This window comes from Rhopalosiphum padi, chromosome 2 (assembly GCF_020882245.1).
Source record: "Rhopalosiphum padi isolate XX-2018 chromosome 2, ASM2088224v1, whole genome shotgun sequence".
NCBI classification, from domain to species: Eukaryota; Metazoa; Arthropoda; class Insecta; order Hemiptera; family Aphididae; genus Rhopalosiphum; species Rhopalosiphum padi.
Genome location: NC_083598.1, coordinates 48,463,262 through 48,475,983, shown reverse-complemented (window position 1 = coordinate 48,475,983; position 12,722 = coordinate 48,463,262). Strand labels below are relative to the sequence as shown.

Genomic DNA, 12,722 nt, shown 5'->3' with positions numbered 1-12,722 from the left:
TAACATAAATTCTACCCCAAGGTGTATATATAAGAACCAGGGTGAATATTTATTATGCTATGTTCATGAGCTTTAGGTGTTTTTAATAATGTTCTGGCATCTTTAGGAAATTTTAATCCTTCTGATCTCAAAATTAACAAAAGTAAATTAACACAGTTATGAGAAACATGATAATCACTTATCCGCTGTTGTAATTTTTGTTTTAAAGGAACTTCATCAACAGAATCATTATCATTTATTTTACTAATAATATTGTAAGAATAACTAATTTTAGAATTAACTACATTTGAAAAGTTATCAAATAAAACCGGTGATGGTAAATTACATGCAATTGGTATTTGTAAACCCATGCTTGAAATATTATCTAAATTGTCAGTTGTTGAGTTAATTTCAAGTTCTTGTGATCTGACATAAGTGTTTGTTATTTGATTAATGCCTGACAGTTGATTTGATGTATCATTTTGAATGTAACGTGAAAAATACGTTTTTGTTGTAGAATGTATAGCTTTCCTTTTTCGGAACTAAAATTTAATTGTTAGTCATAATAATATTAATAGAGATTACAAAATATTCATTAGAATAAAATAATCTTACCTACTAAATATAGATTTAAAAATAAATACCTTATTTATAACAGCTACCTATAAATTGTAATCATTTAATTTTGTCATTATTTATTATTTTTTTATATTTATTTATTTAATATTATAAATTTATAACAGCCTCTTAAGGATCTTTGCTTCTAAAAATAATTTCACCATTCTTGTCTTGTGTAAATTAGGTTGAATTTTTAAATTATAACCTGGTTTCAACACCATTACATGTACTTTTATACTGTATGCAACCATCTTTGCCTTGGTCGTTACATGTTTGGTATTTTTGTAAATATATATTCAACTAAATAAAGAATTTGAAGCATATTTTTCTTTGCCAATGAATGGATGATAATTAAAAATGGGTATGGTCCAAACGTTTTGACTATTTTATTATTACTTTATAAATATCAACATTATTATTTATTGACATATTACCTACCTACACTAATAATGTTTGAAAATCTCACAACAACAAAATTTATAATATAATTACTTCTTTATTATAATAATCAATAAACATAACATTTTTGTACTGTCCTTTTAAAAAAAAATTAAATATAAATGTATATTATGTAAAAAGTGTGCTCTCTCTAAATATTTAAAATGTTTAAATAACTTTTTGTTATTATTTTTTTTAAATATTAAAATAATAATATACAGGTATATTTTTAGAGCAATATTATAGACCATTTATAATCTATAAAAGTTTAAACTAAAATAACTTTTTCTAAATAATAATAACAAATAACGATATAAAACAATTATGTAAATAGGTAAATAATTTCAAAAAACATTTTAGTTTTCCTTTTTTGAAAGGTACTATACGGCAGAGCAATACCCACTTGCGACTTGCCCACCCTTTTTTTTATTTATTATAATATATATAATAGTAGTTATAATATTATTAATTATTTTAATGAAGAACCTGAATACAGATTCTAGCTCATTGTCTTCAATACCTCAATCTTCAGAAACTGAACGCAGCTCAAATAATAATTCAATAGTTTTGAAAGATGAAGTACCTATACATATTATTTTGTTTTATAATTAGTAGGACTGTGAATTCATATAGTATATAAAACGCATTTTTGTTTTAATTTAGAATACGCAGAACTATTATTGATATGATTATTTACTACTATACTTATTACCTAATAGTAGTATTATTACATTTATTTTTTTGTATTGACAAATTACACTTCATGTTATAAGGCCATTTGAATTAAAAAATATTAATGATTTTAAAGGACCTCCTATCCATTTATATAATATTCCAAATAATAAAGATGCTTATTTCATCAGATTAAAACATTTTTAAAACAGTTTAAACATTAATAAACATTATACTAAGTCTCATAAAATATATTAGATTGTAAAATTCTTTTATATTTGTTAATTTTATTAAATAACTAATAATTTTTTAGAATGATTACCTATTGTGTATGTTATTTAAAAATATAAGAATATTTATAATTTGTATTAAAAGATGTATAATTAGATACATACTTTTTTTTTATTGCTAATAATTATTATTAAACATTGTACCTATAGCTATTACTTTAGCTACTAGCTATAGCTATACTTATTACTTATATTCACTGAATTTACTAAAGAGATTGTAATAATGTTTTATTATACCTAAACAGAATTAATAAATGTTTTTTATTAAATCATATTATAATATTATAGTCATTTTTATTTGTAATTTTAATAAGAAATGACTACTATGATTTCAAATCTTTTGGATTTTGATTCATACTGTAAAATAATTAAGAGTAACGTCGAAGATTCTGAAAAATTTGAAATTGTTTTAAGGACCAAGTTTAACAAAATTGATGAATCGTACAATAAAAAATGCGATGAATGGGTTAAATTTTTCATGTGTCATCAAAAACTAATTGGACTGTAAGAAATACATTTCCAAACATGAAATTGTTTGAATATCGCAAAGAATATGTTTGAAACATTCTTCGTGGTATAAAATACTTGTAACTAATTTCGGTAGCAATCGCAAAAAAGGTTGTAATATTGCATTAATTAAAATTAATGTCAAAAAAGATACGTGAAAAAAGGATGTATTGATACGTAGAGGACTGAACGCAGAAATAAAAGTAAATTATGTCAATAAAAGTAGTTTCAAAAATAGTATGTACTTAAATATATCTGTACTTGAATACTCTTAAAAAGTTAAATTTATTAAGTATAAAAAGCAGTCTGTATCTCGCTCTTCTGTACAAAAATCAAATTGGTAGTTACACATTATGAATATAACACTAAATCATATAATTAAAATGCTCGGAATCGGTACATGTTTTTATTAGCCTATTCAATTTAATTTATTTATTGCTAAGTAAGATACAAATGATTTACTATACACTACGAAAAATATATTAAAAGATTATTTAGTGCATATGAAGTGATTTTATGATTTAAGAAATATGTTAAATTTACCATTTTTTAGATCAGGTTTAATTAATATTTATTTTGAAGTAAAAGTTAAAAATTCTAAATATTTACAATGATTCATTTTTGAGTTACAGCAAAATTAAAAAATCGATTATGTCAAAAATTGGTTATGCGTAAAAAATCCCATTTTTAATAAAATAGAATAATATATTATAATATTTTTTTGTAATGTTCTTATAATGATATATTGCAAAATTTATAACTATAAATAATATTTATTAATATAACAAAAAAAGAAGAAAAGATGGGCGTATTATAAAACTTGGGACCCTAATAAGGGCCGTTTTAAATGGATTGGTTATTGTTATTAAGCACGTTCACCGCGGATACGACGAGCTAGTTGGATGTCTTTAGGCATGATCGTGACACGTTTGGCGTGAATGGCGCATACTTATGCGAATGTTTGTCGTCAGTTTGAAGATCAGTCCTTGGTGCCACACACGGTCGAAAGCTTTCGCCACGTCCAGGAAGACAGCCGCTGATTTTTCCCCCTCTTGGGATCTAAATGTTAAATCGTCGATTACTGTTATTAACTGTGTGGTTTTTGAATGACCCGTACGGAAGGCATGTTATGTTGCTCGTTCCTAATTTTGATGTGGTTTTTAAGACTTGATAGAATTATTCTCTCAAAGACTTTGGGCATAGTATTCAGCAATGAGTCGGGTAGGAGGTGGTTTTTCATTGGTTTAGGGATCATTACAATATGGGCTTTTTTCCACTGGTCGGGGAAATAAGAAAATCTGAAGCAGGAAGTGAATATGTTAGCTAGGAGAACGATTGCTATTTTTGGAAGGTGCTTTAGGGCCTTGTTTGTTATGCCATCTTCACCTGGCGCTTTCGCGGAGGGGAGGTGTTTCACTATACTCCATACCTCATTTGGTGAAACATAGGTTGTTGAAGAGGGTGATTTTACGTTACGAAGTTGTTTATTAGCGTTTTCAACTTCGGGTAGTGGAGGGCCAGGGTTGTTTTGGAATTGCTCTGACATTGCATCTGCAAATAATTCTGCCTTCAGTTTTGAATCATAAATTTTTGAACCCTCCGGCGATTTTAGTGGTTGACACGGTGAAGGTTTATGAAGAAGGCGGCGGTTTAGTTTGTAAATAGATTTGTTTTTGAAATTTAGTGTGGATGTGAAAGTATACCATTCTGATGATCTGTGGCGTGAGAGGATGTCTTTTACGTATGCCACCTGTATTGTAGAGTGATTTTATCTTTGGGTCGCGCGTACGTTGCCAGTTTTTCCGTAGTAGTTGTTTAGTATCAATCTCAAGTAGTATATCGTCCGGTAGCGGTTTCGGGGGCTCTGATTGGTTCACTGAGTAGGAGCAGTTCCGGCATTCCGATTGGACGGCTTTAGTTAGTTTTTCAATGCTTTCATTTATCTCCGATATTGAAGATATGTGGTTCTCCGCTTTTTTTTGCTTTTGCTTGTATGACGGCGCTAGCCTATATACTCGTTCCAGGCGTTAGCCTATGACGAGTTGAATGAGTTGTGGTGAATTATTTAGTTAGTTTGAATTGGACCATATGAGGGGGCGTGGCTTTGTGGATTTTGAGGTTGGGTCGGTAGTTACGGTGGATTGTCCAAGACTGCGGATGTGGGCGAAAGTTGACTTTGAGTTGCGGTGAAATAGGTTTTTGCTGTTGGTTATTATTGATTGTTTGATGGTGGAGGTACGTGTTGTAGAAAGGATTGTTTTATTTGTCACAAACCATGGGGAGGAGGTGATGGTACGGAGGCCGATATTTTGGACGGCTTCAAGTTTGCGCCAGTTTGCTTGGGATATTAGTGGTCCCCAAGCTGGACCGGCGTATGATAGGATAGGTTTAATGTATAGTTGCAGAATATTCAGTTTTGTTTTGATGGGGATGGGGCTGGAGTGGTTTATGATCGGGTACAGCATGCCGCGGGCGGCGGTGGCTTTCTTTACAGTTAACTTGATATGGCCCGAGAATGTGAGATTACGGTCAATGGTTACGCCGAGGTATTTTGATGAAGGAGACCAGGGGATTTGGTGACCGTTTAGATTCAGGTGGTGTGAGGCGAAGTGTTTAGGGCCGTTGAACATGACCGCAACCGTTTTTTGGGCGTTGATGTTGAGACGCCATTTTTTGCACCAGGTTAATGTTGTGTTTAATTGTTTTTGCAGTTGGATGGCTGCTATTTTCGGGTTGTTGTTTGAGGTGGTGAACATGGTATCGTCGGCGAATAGGTACAGCCGAGCATTTTGGTTGAGGGGGACGTCATTTGTGTAGGCCAAGTATAGTGTCGGCGAGAGACAGGAGCCTTGAGGTACACCTGCAAGAACCGGCCTACTACTGGATATGATGGAGTTTAATCTTACCGAGAAAGTACGGTCTGTTAGGAACGAGTTTATTATAATTAGTAGTGGGGTGGGGGTACCCAAGGCGTGGAGCTTATATAGTAGGCCTGCGTGCCAGACCCGGTCGAAGGCTTTTTCGACGTCGAGAAAGACAGCGGCTGTGCGCAGATTATTGTTTGAATTTGCTGCCAAATTGTCAATGAGGCCGACAAGCTGGTGGGTTGTTGAATGTTCTGGACGGAAACCGTATTGTTCTTTCCTGATTTTGGGACCAATCGCAGCATAAAGTTTTGCCAAAACAACTCGTTCGAAGATTTTTGAGAGGGATGATAGAAGTGCGATAGGGCGGTAGTTGGCTGGATGTCGGTGGTTCTTTCCTGGTTTGGGGATGGTAATGATGATTGCGTGCTTCCACGATTTTGGGAAGTAGCCAATTCGCAGACATCCGTTTAAGAGGTGGGTCAGAAACAAAACTGATTTCCTGGGTAGGAGTTTGACGGCTAAGTTAGTGATGGAGTCTGCGCCAGGTGCTTTGCGTTTTGCGATACGATTTATTATTTGTTGGACGGTGTTCGGTGTTGTGTAGTAGCCAGTATGTGGGGATGATTGAAGAGAGTGGATGAAGGTGGTGACATCTGGTATGACTGGGCCCGTAGTTGGCTTGAATTGGTGTTCGTATGTGTCAGCAAATAATTCAGCCTTTTCTTCGTCCTTGTACATAAGGCCATTTGGGCCAATCAACGGATGGACCGCAGGAGTTTTGTTTAGGAGTTTTTTGTTTAATTTGAAAATTGAACCGTCTTGGGCGTCTAGGGTATCGAGGAAGTGATCCCATTCGTCGGCACGGTGTGTTTTGAGGATAAGTCGTATAAATTTGATCTTACTGTTTAGGCGGCGTTTGACCAATGGGTCACGGAAACGTTGCCATTCGCGACGTAGACGATTTTTAATTTCGATTTCCTCGACGATTTCGGGAGGTAGAGTGTTTTTAAATGTCCGATTATTTTTAATAAATGTGCTCTCGTTAACAGCAGTTATAATGCTCATGTTAAAACAGTCGAGAGCCGTGTCAATGTCCTGGGGCGTTCTGATTGGCTGGTTAGTCGATGGAGAAGTGGAATCAATTATGGCCATATATTTGGTCCAGTTAACACATCTTGAGGTTTGTGGTGGCGAGGAGGTGATTGGAGAGTCTGACAGTGTGAGTAGCACTGGGTTGTGGTCGGATGAGAGCTCGTTAAGGTTTGTTATATCGTAGGAGAGTTGTGGTAGACGTATTAGTGCTATGTCTAAGACGTCGGGTCTATGACCTGTGGCAGCCGGGAAGCGTATTTACGTTCTGTACATGAATTTAGCACTCAGTGCCAAATCAACGTATAGTCCGGAGTTGTAATTTCTGTTCCGTTTTATACACGAGTTTGGCACTTCGGCGTTTATCGTAATATACATTTTATAAAATATGTGCATTATAAAATATTACGTTAATATTAATATTATTTATTATTATTGTAGATAGAACTGAAACTAATAAATAAATAATAACCCGTTCAATATTTTTATTTATACTCATTTTAATTTATATTTGTTATTTAACACTTAATTGTTATAACTTGTCACAAATTTAAAATATTAATACAATTTTTAATATTAATAATTAAAATATTATAAAATAATATATAAACATTTTTATAAATCAGCTTAAATAAATAATAATTAAATAAGTGTTAGTAATTAAGTTTTAACTTGTCACAAATTTGTTACACACCTTTTATACATTTTATAACTATTGTGACCTGTAGGTATATACCTATCTTGTATGATATAGATAATGTAATAATAATTACGTTTGATAGTGCGATAGCAAAAATCGAACAAGTGGGAATTTTATACGTTTATATATTTTATAAACTGAATTTGTACTTATCTCAAATAAGTACCTATTATACCAATTTGTACGTATATTACTATTTACTATACAAGATTCAACAGTACATTTCCGTGTTCCGTCGTTTTACGTGTGGTTAATTTAGATATTTAAATACCAATACTAAACTGAGTTAATTTTTAATTATAATTTTTAATAAGAAATGACTACTATGATTTCAAATCTTTTCGATTTTGATTCATACTGTGAAATAATTAAGAGTAACGTCGAAGATTCAGAAAAATTTGAAATTGTTTTAAGGACCAAGTTTAACAAAATTGATGAATCGTACCATAAAACATGCGATGAATGGGTTAAATTATTTTCTATGTCATCAAAAACTAATTGGATTGTAAGAAATACATTTCCAAACATGAAATTGTTTGAATATCGCAAAGATTATGTTTGCCAACATTCTTCGTGGAATAAAGTACTTGGAACTAATATTGCTAGAAATCGCAATAAAGGTTGTAATAATGCATTAATTAAAATTCATGTCAAAAAAAATACAAAAGATACGCGAAAAAAGGATGTATTGATACGCAGAGGACTGAACGCAGAAATAAAAGTAAGTAATAGAAAATTATGTCAATAAAAATAGTTTAAAAAATAGTGTGTACTTACATATAGATATAGTATCTATACTTGAATACTCTAAAAAAAGCACTTTACCTTAAATAATTAAATGGTGCATATTTTTGCATATTTAGTGATTATTTTTATATATTTGATTTATTTTTAAATGTCAGCAAATACAAGCAATTACAATTGCAGCAATATGTATGTTATACCTATTAAATTAACAAATTTAGTGATATTACGTGTTGCAGTGAAATATTACATAGATATAAAATAAATATAGGTAATATTGCACAGTGACAGTGGGAATTGATGCTTGCTTTTACACAAACAATCAAAACATTTAAATATTTTTCTAGATACATTTTCATCACACGCATAAAATAAATAATGCTGAAGCTTATAGTTACTTAAGAGTAGCAAAACATATTCAAGACGAATTTATAGAAATGTTTTCAAACGGGATGACTCCTTCAGCAGCTAAAACATATCATGAAATTAAATTAACGGCCAACATTGATGATGATATGCAAATTATTAAATTATTAGCAGATGCACAAACAAACCCTACGGATCGACAAGTGTATCAAATGTTTGATTATTGGAGGTAAGTAATTTTAATATTTTCATTAAATTTTAAATGTAAAGAAAAAAAATTACTTTTAGGACAAAACATTTTGGTGATCGTACAGAAAATAGCATTGCACAAGTAGTGAGGGAAATGCAAAATAGATTTCACGATCATATTATTGAAGTGCAGGAAAATCCATTTTGTATTTGTATTGTAACGCCCATAATGCGTAGAGCTCATGGATTGCCTCTTTCTAGAGATATTGTTTTTGTCGATTCTAGTGGTTCATGTGACCAAGGTGGCTCATGCGTTACATTTTTCTTTGGAGTTACAAAAGTTGGTGGCATACCATTAGCGGTGTTGATTCATAAATTCACTACTAAAGATGATTATGCCAGCGCATTCAAATTTTTAAGAAAATCATTGGGAAATTTTGCTTTTTATGGACAAATGGAGCCATTGGTTTTTATGACTGATGATAGTAAATCAGAACGCCAAGCCCTCAATGAAATTTTTCCAAATTCTACACTATTGTTATGTACATTTCATGTTCTACAGGCATTATGGCGTTGGCTATGCGAAAGTAAACATGGTGTTAGTAAATTTGAAAGGCAATTATACATGCAAAGATTTCGAAAAGTTATGTATTCACCTAACGAAATTGAAGCTAAAGTAATGATGGATGAACTATGTAACGATAAATCAGCTCTTTTTTCAAAACATATGATGACTTATCGAAATAGAATGTTAGAATGGTGTATATGTTATAGAACTCAATTTCCAACTCATGGCCATAATACCAATAATATTGTAGAAGCATCTATAAGAGTTTTTAAAGACATAGTTCTCGAACGTTGTAAAGCTTTTAATTCGGCAGCTTTAGTCGACTTTATTTGCAAAATTTTAGAGGATTATCATAAAAGGCGTCTGATAAAATTTTCGTCATTTCGTGTTACAAAATTTGAAATTATTTTTCAAAATTTTTGTAATAAAGCTAAATTACTCGATGTAAATAAAAAAAATGATACAACTTATGAGATTAATTCATCATCTGGAAATAATTTTTATACAGTTATAAAAAACGATAAATTAAATTTTTTTTGTGATTGTGCAGCTGGTCAAGGTGGTCGCTTTTGCAAGCATATATGTGCAGTACATTTATTTGGAGACACTGTTAATAATCTTCCTAACTTGTCAGACAATGATCGAATTGAAATAGGGACTTTGGCTGTAGGAAATAATTTTGACCATACGTTTCTACATAAAATGGATATGGACACAATGGAGTTTGAGGTGGAGACTGAATGTTCAAAGTTTAATAATAAAGAAAGTAATAACTTAGATAATTTAAATTTTCACAGTAGTATGCAAAAATTTAATATGGAAATTGGAGTAGAAAATGATACTGTTATTAATATTGACAATGAAATGGATATTGAATTGGAATTACTAACTAAAAATATAAACAATATAAAACAAATAGCTAAAAATAATAACAACCCATTTGTTTTAAACAAAATAAAACTATTAAACAAAAAAATTGGTGGAATTACTACAGTTTCAGAATTATCTGAAGTTTCTGCTAGCGTATCACGTCGAGGCAAAGTAATAGGAATCCAACCAACATCGCGGTCAAGAAGAATAAGTCAGATAGCAACAGGTGCCAAACGAATTCAAGCAGGTCGACCATCAAATAGTGAAATGCCAGCTAATAAAAAACGTAACAAAAAAAGAAATTTAGGAGAAAATATAAAAAATAATACAACAAATGCAAAATCTCATTGACATAGCCACATAGGTACTCAGTACAGTGAACAAACAATATTTATATTTATAACAGTACATTTTAGTATATTTTAGTACATATTATTATTTATGCTAAAAATATTTTTTTATTATTATTATTTATTTAAGCTGATTTATAAAAATGTTTATATATTATTTTATAATATTTTAATTATTAATATTAAAAATTGTATTAATATTTTAAATTTGTGACAAGTTATAACAATTAAGTGTTAAATAACAAATATAAATTAAAACGAGTATAAATAAAAATATTGAACGGGTTATTATTTATTTATTAGTTTCAGTTCTATCTACAATAATAATAAATAATATTAATATTAACGTAATATTTTATAATGCACATATTTTATAAAATGTATATTACAATAAACGCCGAAGTGCCAAACTCGTGTATAAAACGGAACAGAAATTACAACTCCGGACTATACGTTGATTTGGCACTGAGTGCTAAATTCATGTACAGAACGTAAATACGCAGCCGGGAAGAACGTTGGTGTGTCCGGGGCAGTAACGATGTAGTCGTCATTTAGAGCGTGGTTATATAATATAATGCCGGCGGCGTTAGAGCAACGACTGTGCCAGAATGGGTGTTTTGCGTTAAGATCGCCCGCTACAATAAACCAGTGGTTGCCGTTGGTCAGAGCGTTTATGTCGTCGGTTTTCATTGGTTGATTTGGGCTCTTATATACGGCGGAGATTTGTATTTGGTAGTTGCCCGTGGATATCTCGACGGTGGTTGAAGACATTGTAGTCGGTATAATAATGTGCCTGTGAACTATTCTGCGATGAACTATTGCGGCGGTGCCACCACAGGCGTGACCGCGTAGGCCTGAAGAGTTATCTGAACGATAGATGTGGTAGTTACGGAGTTTTAATTGGTTGATGGGTTTTAATTTAGTTTCGTTTAACAATACGATGTCAGCGTTGGTTTTTGTCATAAGTGTGTATAGTTCGTTGATTTTAGATCTGATGCCGTTTGAATTCCAGTATAGAATTCTCAGGTCATTCATAATTGTTTTTAAGGAGAGATAGAAATGAGCTTATTGTGAAGGAGATAATTGATTTTGGATCATCGGTCGTTGAGATGGCTGATAGGAGTTCTGTTAAGAGATTTATGACCTTTTCGGTTTTGATCGCGGGATTCTTTTTGGTTGCGTTGGCGTAGTTGAGATGTTTAGTGGAGTGATTTCCGGGTGGTGGTTGAGTGGTATAATTTTGAGGTAAGGTTGGAGGAACTGTAGATGTGGATGACGACGGATTGTTTGGTGTGGGAAATTTAGTTGTGAAGTTTTTGGCAATTTCAGGAATGAAGGGCAACCTCGGAAGTTGGCTGTGTGAGCTCCATTGCAGTTTGCACAAGTCGGGGTCTGGTCGCGGGGTTTGGCACATTCTTTCGTGCTGTGCGAGCCAGCACATTTGATGCATCGAGGAGAGTTACCGCAGTTTTTCGACCCATGGCCGAATTTTTGACAGGAGTGGCATTGAGAAGGGCCGGATTTTTTGTACGACTCAACAGTGATTTTTAAGTAAAATAATTCTGATAGTTCATAAATGTTTTTGGCTTGGTTGCCGGATAGTATAACGAGGCAGATGGGCATGGGTTTGTCTACCGGCCCGAAACGTTTTATAAGCTTTACATCGAAGTTGTGGGCTACCAATTCGTTTTCGAGTTCTTCAGCAGAAATATCCGTAGGGATACCTTTGATTACTACTTTTAGCTGGCGGTCTGCAGCGAGGGAGAAAGTGTGGAAGTCGATTTTATTGGTAAGAAGAGTCTTTTGAATTAGGCGGAATTGCGTGGCGCATGAGGTTTTGACAAATATTTTACCGTCGGAAGAGGATTTGGCAGTAAGGCCGATAGGGGAGATGTCTTGGTTTTAGAAAATGAGCGGTGCTGCTTGACGCCACAAGGACGCAGTAATTATAATAGGCGGTGGAAGCGGAGTTTTCGGTGTACTTGTGTCGGAGGTGGGGTCCGACGACTTGTTTATATTATTAGTAGCAGTATTAGACCTCCCTGGTGCGGGTGTGGAGAGTAGCGGAACTAGGCCGAGATGTCGCTGGCTGGATGGGAGTTGTCCGATGAGATATAAGAATCGCCTGACAACGATTCTGAGTCGGATGGATCGGGCGATGGCGGTTCTGGCCGCTGTTGGGGTGGAGGAGAGAGGGTCTGGTTGCGGAGCTTATTTGATTCGGTGAGTGGCGGGGTCCGATTCCTTTTCGAACCGGCTCTGCGGCCGCCCATGATGACTTCTACTTTGCGCTTGACTTTCGTTGTAGATGACGACTGTATCAAGCGGAGGATGAAATCGATGTGTGTGATGATGATGATAGCTTACTGTTGAACGACTGTCTGCTTGAAACGCTGAACGTTAACTGATGTGGTTCTCCGCAACGAAACACACTAGTATTTATACAAAAAACGGATGCATTGTTGTCGTTCTCAT

At 33.3% G+C, this 12,722-nt stretch overlaps 1 protein-coding gene across 1 annotated transcript in view; it reads right to left on the bottom strand.

Moving 5' to 3' along the window:
- Positions 1–12,722, bottom strand: part of LOC132922933 (histone H2B-like) — a 110,072-nt gene that overhangs the window by 93,253 nt on the left and 4,097 nt on the right. The gene's annotated exons all lie outside the window — the stretch shown is intronic.